The sequence below is a fragment of the Chenopodium album genome, chromosome 10 (genome assembly GCF_948465745.1).
Source record: "Chenopodium album chromosome 10, dcCheAlbu1.1, whole genome shotgun sequence".
In the NCBI taxonomy this organism is placed as follows: Eukaryota; Viridiplantae; Streptophyta; class Magnoliopsida; order Caryophyllales; family Amaranthaceae; genus Chenopodium; species Chenopodium album.
This window is the reverse complement of record NC_137843.1, coordinates 24,389,963-24,401,554: the sequence shown is the minus strand read 5'-3', so window position 1 is coordinate 24,401,554 and position 11,592 is coordinate 24,389,963. Positions and strand designations below refer to the sequence as shown.

The following is an 11,592-nucleotide window of genomic DNA, read 5'->3' as shown; positions in this document are numbered from 1 at the left end:
CTAGTTGTGAAAGAGATTTCCCAAATTTCCTACATGTAAAAATCCTATGTTTTTGACGCATTACGGATGGTCTTTCCAATGCGGACCTTTTTTATGCTAATGTCAATAATGTCAAGCAAAATTACGCACATGAATATTTAGAACTTTTCGAGTCCCATCCACTCATTCTAAATCATTGCCAAAATAAATTTTAGGAATTAAAATAGAAATCTTCCCCAGTGGAGTCGCCAAAAAACTTTAGAGAATATTTCAAGCATCCCACACTTGGGCCCCACTGTGATCATACACTTAAGCATGGTGGCGTCCAAAGGGAAGGAAGCTAGAGCAAAAGAGTCGCCAACAAGTTTTAGGAACTTGTAAACCGTCCACAGGGTGAAGGTTACACCCCTTCACGATCCATGAGATCGCTAACTCCATTGTGGTCCTAAACCATGACTTGATATTTGAAGATAAAGGTACAAATCCAACCTAAAAGAGATTGAACCTGCCCTAAAAATAGGCCTCTACTTTATTCTTCTCATATTCATGTGCGCTTTCTGACTAACATACAATCAATAGGTTAATCCTAAACCTGTTTAATCTATGTTGGTTTAATATTAATGCACAAACAAAACTATCATTGGCGATCACTTGAATTATAATCATATTAGCATAAACAAGATTATTAATTATCTTATAAAGCGTGATTGCAAATACAAATTCCCTTTAAACCTGCAAGAGAGGGTGTGATCAAGCAATAACAATAATAATATATCAAGCAACATAATATTAACAAATCATCATCATCATAATAATCTCAATCTCATTAAAGCATAATATTAGCAAGATCCTAGGCATGATACTAACAAGGTTAATAACAAATCCTAGCATGTCACTAAACAATAAAGATAAAAAATTTATCCCTAACATGATACCAACATGATAGAAGAAAATAGGAAGCCACCTAAACATGATACTAGAAAGCAATAAAAGCATCCTAACATGATACTAGGAATTAATACAATCTAAACATGATTTCTATATCAAAAGAATAATTAAGCAATTACTTACATCGATGCCTCGTATCTCTTTCTATAAAAACAATACACACATTAGTAACTTCAAGGAAAAAATTAAATCAAACAATTAAATTAAATAATTGAAATAGGGATTTGGGACCAAACCCTCATAAATTATCAACCTTTCACGTCTAGGGAAAAGGCAACTTTGAACTTGGCTAGGTGTGTCTAGAACTCGTGAATGCGGAATTTTGTAAAAGGGAAAGGTAGAAAGTGGGAGAAGAACAAGCTATTGTTTGAGAGAATAGAAAGATGATTGATGATTGTTGATGATTTTGAATGAATGAAAACGAGGAAATACGACCCTATTTATAGAGAAAATAGTCTGAAAACGATAGAAAAGAATCAGAATTTGAATCGGAAAAAAACTGGCTCTTGTTGCTAGCGACATGATCCAGCGCGAAACGACAAGCATCACGCATGGCGACAGGCTCTGTCGTTTGGCGACAGGCTCTGTCGTTTGGCGCTTGTTAAAAGATAAAATGCGCTTTTGTACGGAATCCACTTCTTAATATAATTAAGCAATTAAACTCCGTGTTCATCAATTTTAAATCAGATTTTATCATAATAAAACACTTGTTTTATTTTAAATCAAATTCATTATTTTCTAAAAAGATAACTATCGATCCTAACTCTATTAGAACTCACAATAACCTTCTAGATTATTCTAGAAAATTAGAATCAATCCTAATAATTTTAGGAATAATAATTAATGGGCCCTCCACTAGATCATTGGGCAATAAAACCATTTCAGACCCAATTTAGTAGTTTGGCCATAACTACTAAATTAATCCTCATTATTCATCGAAATTGGGCCTATAATATATTATTGGAAAGCTCTTTGCAAACCCGATCCAATTGGACCCTTTTCATAGACCAAGATAAATTAGACTAGCTATTTTCATAAATAGAGAAGAGTTTTGAAAACAAAAGGAAAGATTTCTATTAGAACAACTGCATCACAAGACTTTTCACACTTTCACTTCATTCGATAATCAAGTGACGTGAAACGTACTCATCACTTGGTTTGGTTTTTGGGGAGACACATTTGGGTGTCTATAGAAGCCCCCACTTTGCCTGAGTTTGGTTTTTGGGGAGACACATGTTTTGAAAACAAAAGTCAAAGTAGCGATAGGGATAGAGAATGATTCAGAACGTTCTGCGACCCTAAATCATTCTTGTAACGCCGATACCTACAAACTAACGTTAGTTAAACAGATAAGAGAGTTAAGAAACGCGTATCTTGCACTATCGAGCACACGTCTCTAGAGTAACTGATTTTGTTGTTGCATTTGTGTTGTAATGACCCCCACAATGCCTCGTGAACGCCATTGTCGAAGACCACTGCCTGTAGCTATCCTCGATTGTTTGTGACAATCCTCCGCATCCTAGGGAACATCGTCGAAGGTGACTGCTTGTAGTCATCTTCAGTTTTGCTATGACAATCTTCCACATCTTAGGGAATATCGTCGAAGACCACTACTTGTAGTTGTCTTTAGAGTTGTGGCAATACCTTGCCACGGCAGTACCTCGCCGCTGTAGACAATGTCCTCCCTTCTTTTGGCCATCGTCGGAGATTGCTGCTTGTAGCTACCTCCAATTTCTAGTTTGTGCCTTGACTTGATTATTTAATTGACAACTTTCTCATCCTAGCGAAAGTCGTCGAAGACCTTGTTGCCTTGTGATCCTCCATCTGCTAATGCTTCGCTTGAATGTTTGTTGTGTTGATGTGTTGCTATAACTGCTCGCTGTGATTGCTTGTTATGCCAGTACCTCGGCGAATTTTTTAAATGCGCCGGTGCCTTGGCGCTTGTGCTTGCTTGTGAACCATTACCTTGGTGCTTGTGATGATCCATTACTTAGGCGCTTAAGCTAAGTGAGACGATCGTTGTCAGGTCGATCACTTACTACAATTGTAATCGAGCCGACTACTAATCATGTTAACTTGCTTATAAAGGCTAACTAGCGTACTAAGGGACCCAGAATACTAAATTAGGTCCGCATAAACCATTATGGAGGCCACAGGCTTGTGTCGTTGAGCCAGCGCGCGCTGCTTTATGCTGTCGCCGCGCATCGAAGCTATCGCGACGCGACAAGAATTACGCTGTGTGTGATTTCTGTCGTTTTGCGCTGGAGTTGGGTTTTCCGAATAAAACTCCTTCTCCTTCCTCATTTCGCCATTTGCTTCATTTTTTGTTTGAGTTCGCAAAAAACTTCGAATTGTTCGTTCTCCTTCGTTTCTCAATAAAATTTGCTTAAATCTTTTGGAAATTAAAGCTCTTCATCTCCAATTTCCCGATCCATGTAAGTTTTACTCAAACTCACCTCGATTTTTGCTGAATTTCGTGTGAATCTGTTCATGAATTTCCGAAAAAAATTCAAAACTTATGTTGCTTAATTTTCCTTATTCGTTGAATCTTATGCCATGAATTTGCTTGTTTATGCTTGTATATTGTCTTGGAAGTCTTTTGAGACTTGTTTGACTCGATTTGGCGAAGAAATGAACATTTTTCCATTGTTGAACCCTTTGAGTTTGTGAGAATAATGTGGCTTGTTCTTGATGTTCTTACTAGCTATTCATGCTTAATTTATCACATTATTTATCATAGTATTGTAAGAAATTGTTCGATTTCTTGAAAAATGCTATCTCTGCTTGAATCAAAATCATACTCTATTTTAGTACTACGTACTCTATTTTGTTCGAAGATAGTATCATACGTCTAGGCAAACCTTAGATACTATAGAACCTTTGATTTACTGTTGCTTTGCATAATTTAGCATGCCTCGACATCGTGGCTCTAGCTCTCGTTCTCGCGAGGCTCACCGAGAGGACGAGCCCGTTGACACAAGCGAGTGAGCTTCCACTAGTCTAGGGGAGTTCCCCGAATGGGATGAGCATACTCTTTACTTTGCGCCCGAGTTTCACATCTCGGAGCAAGTGCGGCTCGGGATGACCGGTGATCGGGTTCGTTGCCACGGCTCGGGCAACGAGGTGATTGGTCAGCTTTACGACCTTTACTTTCGCGACAACAATGAGTTGCACGAGTGATGGGAGTCTTGTGGTCTGACTCCTTTGCTTCAGGCTACTCGGGCCATGTACTCTTTCGTGTCAAGCCGTTCTCTTGTCCAGCTTTGGTGGAATTCTTTTGGGACACCACCAACACCTTTCACTTTGCTTGGGGTGAGATGACTATCACTCCTCTCGACTTCTCTCTCATCACCGGACTGAAGTTTCGGCCAGCTGCGGTCCCATTTGGCAGAGACATCACGGTTTTGTCTCCGGAGGTGGAGGAACTGATCGGCCCTATCTGTTCCTTCAATTTGTCAAGGGTAGAAATAGTGACCTTTTTTTGTTCCATGGTAGTGACGCTAGTGGTAAGGGTTTTTATCATGGCAGACGGTGCCTCGATGGATTTGTTGATATTCTCAATATCCTCCTTAGCGGCCATTGGAACAAACTGAAAGTTGTTTGAAGGTAAACGCCTCTTAGATCTAAGAGATTGTTGCGGTGATGACTCGAACCATATTAATCTACCCTTGCTCCTTGACCAAGTACTGAAATAAAACAATTCACTTAACTGTTTGACTTATTGCTCAAGAGAGGAAAGGAAGGGGAAAAAACTGGACATTTGAAAACATGTGAGAAAAAAAAATCCACTCGTTTTTTTTTTATTTTGACGAAAAAAAAGGGTGCATGAACCTAGTATACAATCATAAAGGACATGGTGCGCAACTTGAGCTTGAGGAACGATTATCAACCCTTATTCTTGTTATGGTCCTTTCAATTTGCGGATCAAATGGCACTTAATTTCGATCTCGTGCCCTACGCATAAAAAACTCAAAGAAAAATATCAATAGCACGGCTACAAATGTAGCCTAAAAGAAAGAAAATATTTTTGTATTTTTCAAATAAATGGAATAGACTCAATCAACAACAGCACCATTTTGACGCGGATGAAACCAAAGTCGTTGGTTACTAAGATTCCCCGATTAAAACAAAATTTATAAACCAAACCCAACCCTAGGTTTAAGGGTATTGATCTAGATGGAGTAGGTCGTTGAGTCTACTACCCTAATCAAATTAAATATTTATAAACCTAGACCTTCACTAAACTAGCTAGTGGAAAGTAAAGGGTCGAACCCAAAAGGAAGAAAACGAGTTTAAACACCAAATTCACAAATGCAAGAGTAAAAAAAGAGTAAATTTTTGTTGGTTTTCTTTGATTAAAGACTCTAAAACAATAAAGAAAGAAAGATAAAGAAGGATTAAACCAAAGGGGAACGACGCTAGGGGGTACAGGGGTGTCAAACACGATTAAACAAAGGTGAACAACGATGATTATCATGAAGAACATGCCATAAAATACTAAATTCTACCTAAACAACTCACTCTCATGCAATTGTCTAAGCAAATCAATGAATGAGGTCTTGGCCTAATCGAGATCACTTTCGCGCATCCAATTAGACTCTAAGAAAATCGAGAGATTAAGAGTGCACAATACATAAAACTCTACTAAAATAATTCTTTTTCATGGAATCATCAAAGTAAAGGTGATCTTAATCTAATTCAAATCATTCTCATGCATTTAAATTAGGGAACATCAAATAATGTGCTACTAATAATCTTAAGCTATCAAAAATCATATCTTTCATCAATTTATAGAATGAGTTCAATCAAATCATCATTAACCATCAATAATAATCCATGTTATTCACCCCCTTCCCCTAGCTAAAAACTTAGCCTAGGGAAAAGAAACTAACCATGAAAAATAAACAATGTAAGAAAAGCATAATTAACAAGGTTGACATGAAAATCAAACAAGCAAGAACAAATAAGCAAGAAATGAATCAACAGAAAAATAAACAAACCAAATGAAAGCAATAAACTAAAGTAAAGAGATAGGGAAAAAGAGGTTAATAAAGGAAGACTTGAATTGACAAAGCTTGAAGAAGATCTAAGTTCTACAATGGAGGAAATCACAATCTAACCCTAAGCGAGAGAAAATAAGAAAGAGACTAAACTAATCTATCTAATCTAATTAGAATAATAGTTGATTAAAAGTTTTTTCGAGAAATAACCCCAAAAGGGGTATTTATATACAAGCTAAAATAAAATAAAATAAATAAAACTAATCAAATTAATTAAATAACAAAACTAAAATAAAATAAAATAAAATAAAATAAAAAAGTAAAAGGGAAAAAGAAATTAAAAAGAAAAACAAAGCAAAACCCACAAAGAATCAGACCCCCCCTATTCCCTTTTTCGTGGATGCTCTGATTCTCTGATCTTCCATCACCACACATCATTACCGTCGATCACCTTCAATCAGCAACATCGTCAACAGCATCATCAAATCATAGCCATTAGATTAATTTAAACAATCGTGGCCGTCGAACCTCATTAATCCGTACAGCTTAACGTGAAAGAACGGAGCGGCTGCGGCTAGGCATCTCCGAGCCATCTACCGAAAATTAGACAAGGTTGGAAGGGCTCTTGGCTGCGCCCGCGGCAGAAGCAGCTGCGCCCGCGGTGTTCTGGGTTGCGGTTTGCTGTTGTTGGCTTTGTTTTGCGAGTTGGTTGGGCGAGGTGAAATAGGGGGCTATGGTGGCGGTTTTGGCGGCTGACGTTTAGGTGCGGCAGATTGGAGGTGATTTGTTGCGTTGCTGTTGTAATTGATGGTGGTGAGATGGAGGTCGCAGGTGGTTTTCGGTTTGGGAGGTTAGAGATGGTGGCTGACGGTGGAAATGGGTTGGTGATGATTGGAGGTGGTTTGGTGGTTGTGCGAGGTGGCTGTGAGTGCGAGTTGGTGTGAGAATAGGGGGTGGTGGTGGATGTGATTTGCGTGGGAGTTGGCTGGAAGGCTGATTTGTTGTGTTGTTGTTGATGTTGGCTGATTGGAAAGGAAGGAGAAGCAGGGGAATTGAGGCTTGGGGTGGTGCAGGATAGTGAAAGGTGGTGGTGATGGTTAATGGGCAGCATGAGGGGCTTGGAAGGTCTTGAATTGTGAAGCTCATTTAACATGAACTAGGGGACGGAACCTTGACCCGAACACATACCTGTACAAACTAAGAAAATCAAGAGAAAATGGGACAAAAACTAAAATAATAAAATAAAACAACGTAAAATAAAAGGTTAAACTAAAATAAAATAAGGATAAAATTAAAGTAAAATAAAATATTAAGACTAAAAGAAATAATAAAGTCAAATGAAATTAAATAAAATTAAGAAAACAAACATAAAAATAAAAGAAAATAAAAAGAGGAAAACGAGAAGAAAAATATTAACTAAAACTACGACTTAAAACATTATAAAGTAAGAATTATAAAATAAATTACTAAAATAAACTAAAAACTATTAAAAACTACTAAAATACACAAAATATAATAAAAATCAAATAAGTAAAATAAGAAAAAGAGAGAAATAAAGCCTAAAACTAAGGGAAATTATTAGAAACTAAACCGAAAAATAAGCATAAAAATACCCTAACAGTGACATAAAAGTCACTTATTAAACTCCCCCAAGCTAATCTTTTGCTCGTCCTAGAGCAAATTAACACAAAACACGAGATAAGGAGAATGATTTATTCAAGCAAGAAAAACTAAAAAGAGGAAGAATATACACTAACTCACTTTCGTAGGAATCACGGTCAATTTTAGTAACATTGAACCTCTAGATCGCCCTAGAGGACGAGTGTGCTCTCGTGAGGGTTTCCTAAGAGCTTAACCGACAACTCTTGACAAAACCAAGCCAAGACAATAAAAAAAAGAAAAGAAAAAGAAACATAAAAAGAGAAAGAAAACACGAGTTCATATTTGGATAAGAGATAAGAACAAGCATCAATGAATGCAAATCTTTCTAAATAGACAAATGTATGCACGTTCTATGATGTCAATGGTTGATTGAAACATAACATATACTAAGCATAGAGAACTAATGAGGACTTAATCCACCCTAGCCCCAACCAATCAGGCCGCGTTCTCTCTACTAACTTCAAATCAACCCTTAAGCTAGCTTCTCATGATTCCTCGAAGGAACCGGAAAGAGATAAAGAAAATGAAAAACTTTGATAAGGTAATCCCGACATCTTAGCCATGCACACTCTCTCCAAAAGGCTTGACAACCATCTCCCTCCACCGATATTGACTCAACCCTCAAGGGTCTAAGGGTCTTTTATTGGTTGTAACGAAAGGCTAGGGGTCAAGGCGGGGTAAAAATTTTAAAAATTTGGTGAAATTTCCTAAGTGAAGCAAAAGAGGGGTCCTCTCTCAAAAACAAAATCAAGAAGTCACGAAACCTCAAACAAAAATACCAATAATGACATCTCCCCCAAGCTTGTTCAACACCAACACAAAATATATACAAAAATGAACGCTCCCTCCCCCCCCCCTCCAAGCTTGAACGAAGCATTGTCCTCAATGCTTAAACAAGGGAAGAAAAACTAAACCAACTAAAATATTTTTGTTGTTTTTATTTCTTTTCTAATTTTTATGGATTTTTTCATTTTTTATTTTTACACTCTTATTTGATGTCCTTGCCTTTTTTAACTATGGACGGCTTTTTCTTGAAACTATATTTGATTTTCTTGAATTGCATCTTTCTTTTGAAAGGTTTCTTGCATATTCATATCAAGCTCAACCTTCAATACCTTACTTAAACCAATACTCATAGTGTTTCTTGCTCATATACAACACGCTCAAATCTCAAACCTCACATGCCAAATGCTTCACTAACTAAAAGGGTTGGTAAACATGGGCCATTGGGTTTGTAATATGGTTAAGACAAGAAAGGGAAAATTAGGCCCCAATTGGTTAGCAAGAAGGTTGATGCAAAATAGAAAACCAAATTTGTAACAAAACAAAAAGAAACTAAAGAAAAATGAGAAAAGGTGCCCTTTTCCTCCCCTAGAGTGGCTCGGTCACGATCTCGGGAGCTAGAGGTCAAAACAAGAATTAACACATGCATAACCAAGGATCCTAAATTGCCGCTCAACAAGGTGATGAAGGCTAGAATAAATAAAGCTCACAAGGGATATATAGCAAAGTAAATACTAACCAATGGTTTCAAATCCACTATAGAGAGCAACTCCATCTTCCCACATTCCCGTGAACTAAGGCTTCATGGACCCCTAAAAGTTCTTAAACCGGCTACCTTAGCATATAGTATCCTAAAGTCAACCAATGACACTCTCAAACCGTGCACACATTTACCACTTAGGAAGAGAAACATCCAAGGATACAAGTCCCAAAATAAAAGCAAATTCCAAAAAATACGCATATCAACTTGCCATGGTCATGTATGTCACACATAAAAAGGGAAAACAAAGCTAAAGAACGAGGAAGAAATTAAAAGGTTCACAAATGAGGCATATAATCCAAATAAATCCCAATCGTCAAACAAATGATCGTTCGATAACAACATCAACGATCCCAGGTTCCATAGAACCAATGCAAACAACCTCGAACCATTCAACTTCTTCTTAAACTAATCCTAAGATAAGCACTCAAAGAAGAAGTAAAAGAGTAAAAACAAGAAAGGTCTCACCAGGAGGTTGGCTTAAAAGAATAAAGGCGCATATAATAGAATTCACCAAAAGTTACTCCGCTCCAAGCTTCCAAAAAGCAACCTACAAGGAAAGACTAGACACAAAAGAAAACATTAAAAGAGAACAAAGAAAGAAAATAAAAAGTAAAATAAAAGAGGGGGAGGAAAAGGGTTAGAAATCCTTCGGGTTGCCTCTCGGGAAGCGCTTGTTTATGGTCTCTAGCTTGACCCTTCACCTAATTTAAGGTGGATTAAAGAACATCACCTTCATCAACTTGAGGATGGAATCATATATGCCCCCAAGCTTGAGAACAAGCATTCCTTGAGGTCTCACATCACCACAAGGAAAAGGAGGATGAATCAAGAGCCAATGGTGGCTCATCTTTTCTCTTTTTTTTCTTCTTGTTGTTTCTTCTTCTCTTTTCTCTCTTCTTTCTTTCCCTTCTTAAAGGGGGATTAAGCTTGGAATCCTCAATATTAGGAAGGGAAACCTCACCTTCCTCAAGAGAGCTTTCAAACCAAGCGGGAACTTTAAGGAAGTCATCATACCTCATGGTCTCCTTATCCTTTTCCATAACTTCCTTGTCAACACCACATCTAACACTAACATCACATGCCACCTCAAGATTTTCTTGGTTTGGATTGCTTACATCACATGGAAGTAAGCTCTCATTAGCCATCCCACCATCGACCATATCAACTATACATACGCTCACCGCAATAGGGCTTTTCAAAACAACATTCTCAACTAGCCTACAAGGAAAGGGAACCGGGCCTTCAAACTCGTTTGGTTCACTAAAATCAAATGGCTCCTCATTTTGTTTTTGAACCTTCTTCTCAACAACATCCTCTACAACCTTCTCCATCTTGCTCTCATCCTCCTTGCAAGATTTGAATTGGTAAGTGTGTGAAAGGTTAGTAGATGATCGTAAAGGGAGTTTTGTGGTTGAGTGGAGAGAAGAAATTTCGGCTAGTTGGGAATCAACAACTTCATTGTGAGATTTGATCTCTTTGATTTGTTGAGCGATAATTTGAGGTTGTTGAAGAATTTGAGTTTGTGTGTGGTCGGGTGGGGATTGTTCTTCATATGCTTGAGGATATTGGTCATGATGTTGATCTTGTGAGTTCCCTATTTGGTTGGAAGGGTAGGGGAAATTTTGAATTGGTTGATTGAAGAGAGGTCCATCTTAGGGGTAGGAGTTTTTTCTCCTTGGAGGTTGTTGAAGTTGTTGGGATTGAGCTTGGGTTACAAACTCTTCTTCCCTCAAAGTCAAAGCCTCACCATGCTTGGGATTGAACTCTCTACAATAGGATGCATCATGATCTGTCCCACCACAACGAGCACATGAGAAATCAATGGTTTGTGAAGGCTTTGAACCTAAACCAACACTTGAGTTCAACTTGGAAAGACCCTTATTCAAGAGCTCAACTATGTGCTTAAGTTGACCGACTTTCTCCAACTCATAAAGATCTTCTTGCTTTCCTTGGGACCTTCTTTGACTTCCCCAAGAATAGCTAGTTGCCACTTCTTCAATTATTGGTTCAACTTGGCTTTGAGGGATCTTAATCAACTGGCCACCGGCACTCGCATCTAGATTAGTCCTTAACATTGGCTCCAAGCCATCATAAAAGAATCTCATAAGCAAATTATGGTTGAATTCATGATGAGGACATGCTCTAATCAAATCCTTAAACCTTTCCCAAGCTTCCCCAAGAGTTTAATCTGGATCTTGTTCAAAGGAAGCTATCTTCCTCCTCATTTTTGCGGTTTGCTCATCGGAAATGAACCTCTTGAGAAAGGCCTTCGCAACTTCCTTCCATGTGGTGAGAGAGTTGGGCTTCAAAAGCTTGATCCATTTCTTCGCTCTTCCGGTGAGAGATTGCTGAAAGAGATGCATACGAATGTAATCTTGGCTCACTTCATTAGTTTGCATCATTGCACACAACTCAAGGAATCGAGCCAAATGCTCAATGGGGTCTTCACTTGCACCT

At 38.0% G+C, this 11,592-nt stretch overlaps 1 non-coding gene across 1 annotated transcript; it reads left to right on the top strand.

Moving 5' to 3' along the window:
- Positions 1 to 11,256: 11,256 nt before the first annotated feature.
- On the top strand, positions 11,257 to 11,363 carry LOC145565757 (small nucleolar RNA R71). Its single transcript, XR_014095136.1, has one exon. It is a non-coding gene; the product is annotated as a small nucleolar RNA R71 (small nucleolar RNA).
- The last annotated feature ends 229 nt before the right edge of the window (positions 11,364 to 11,592 follow it).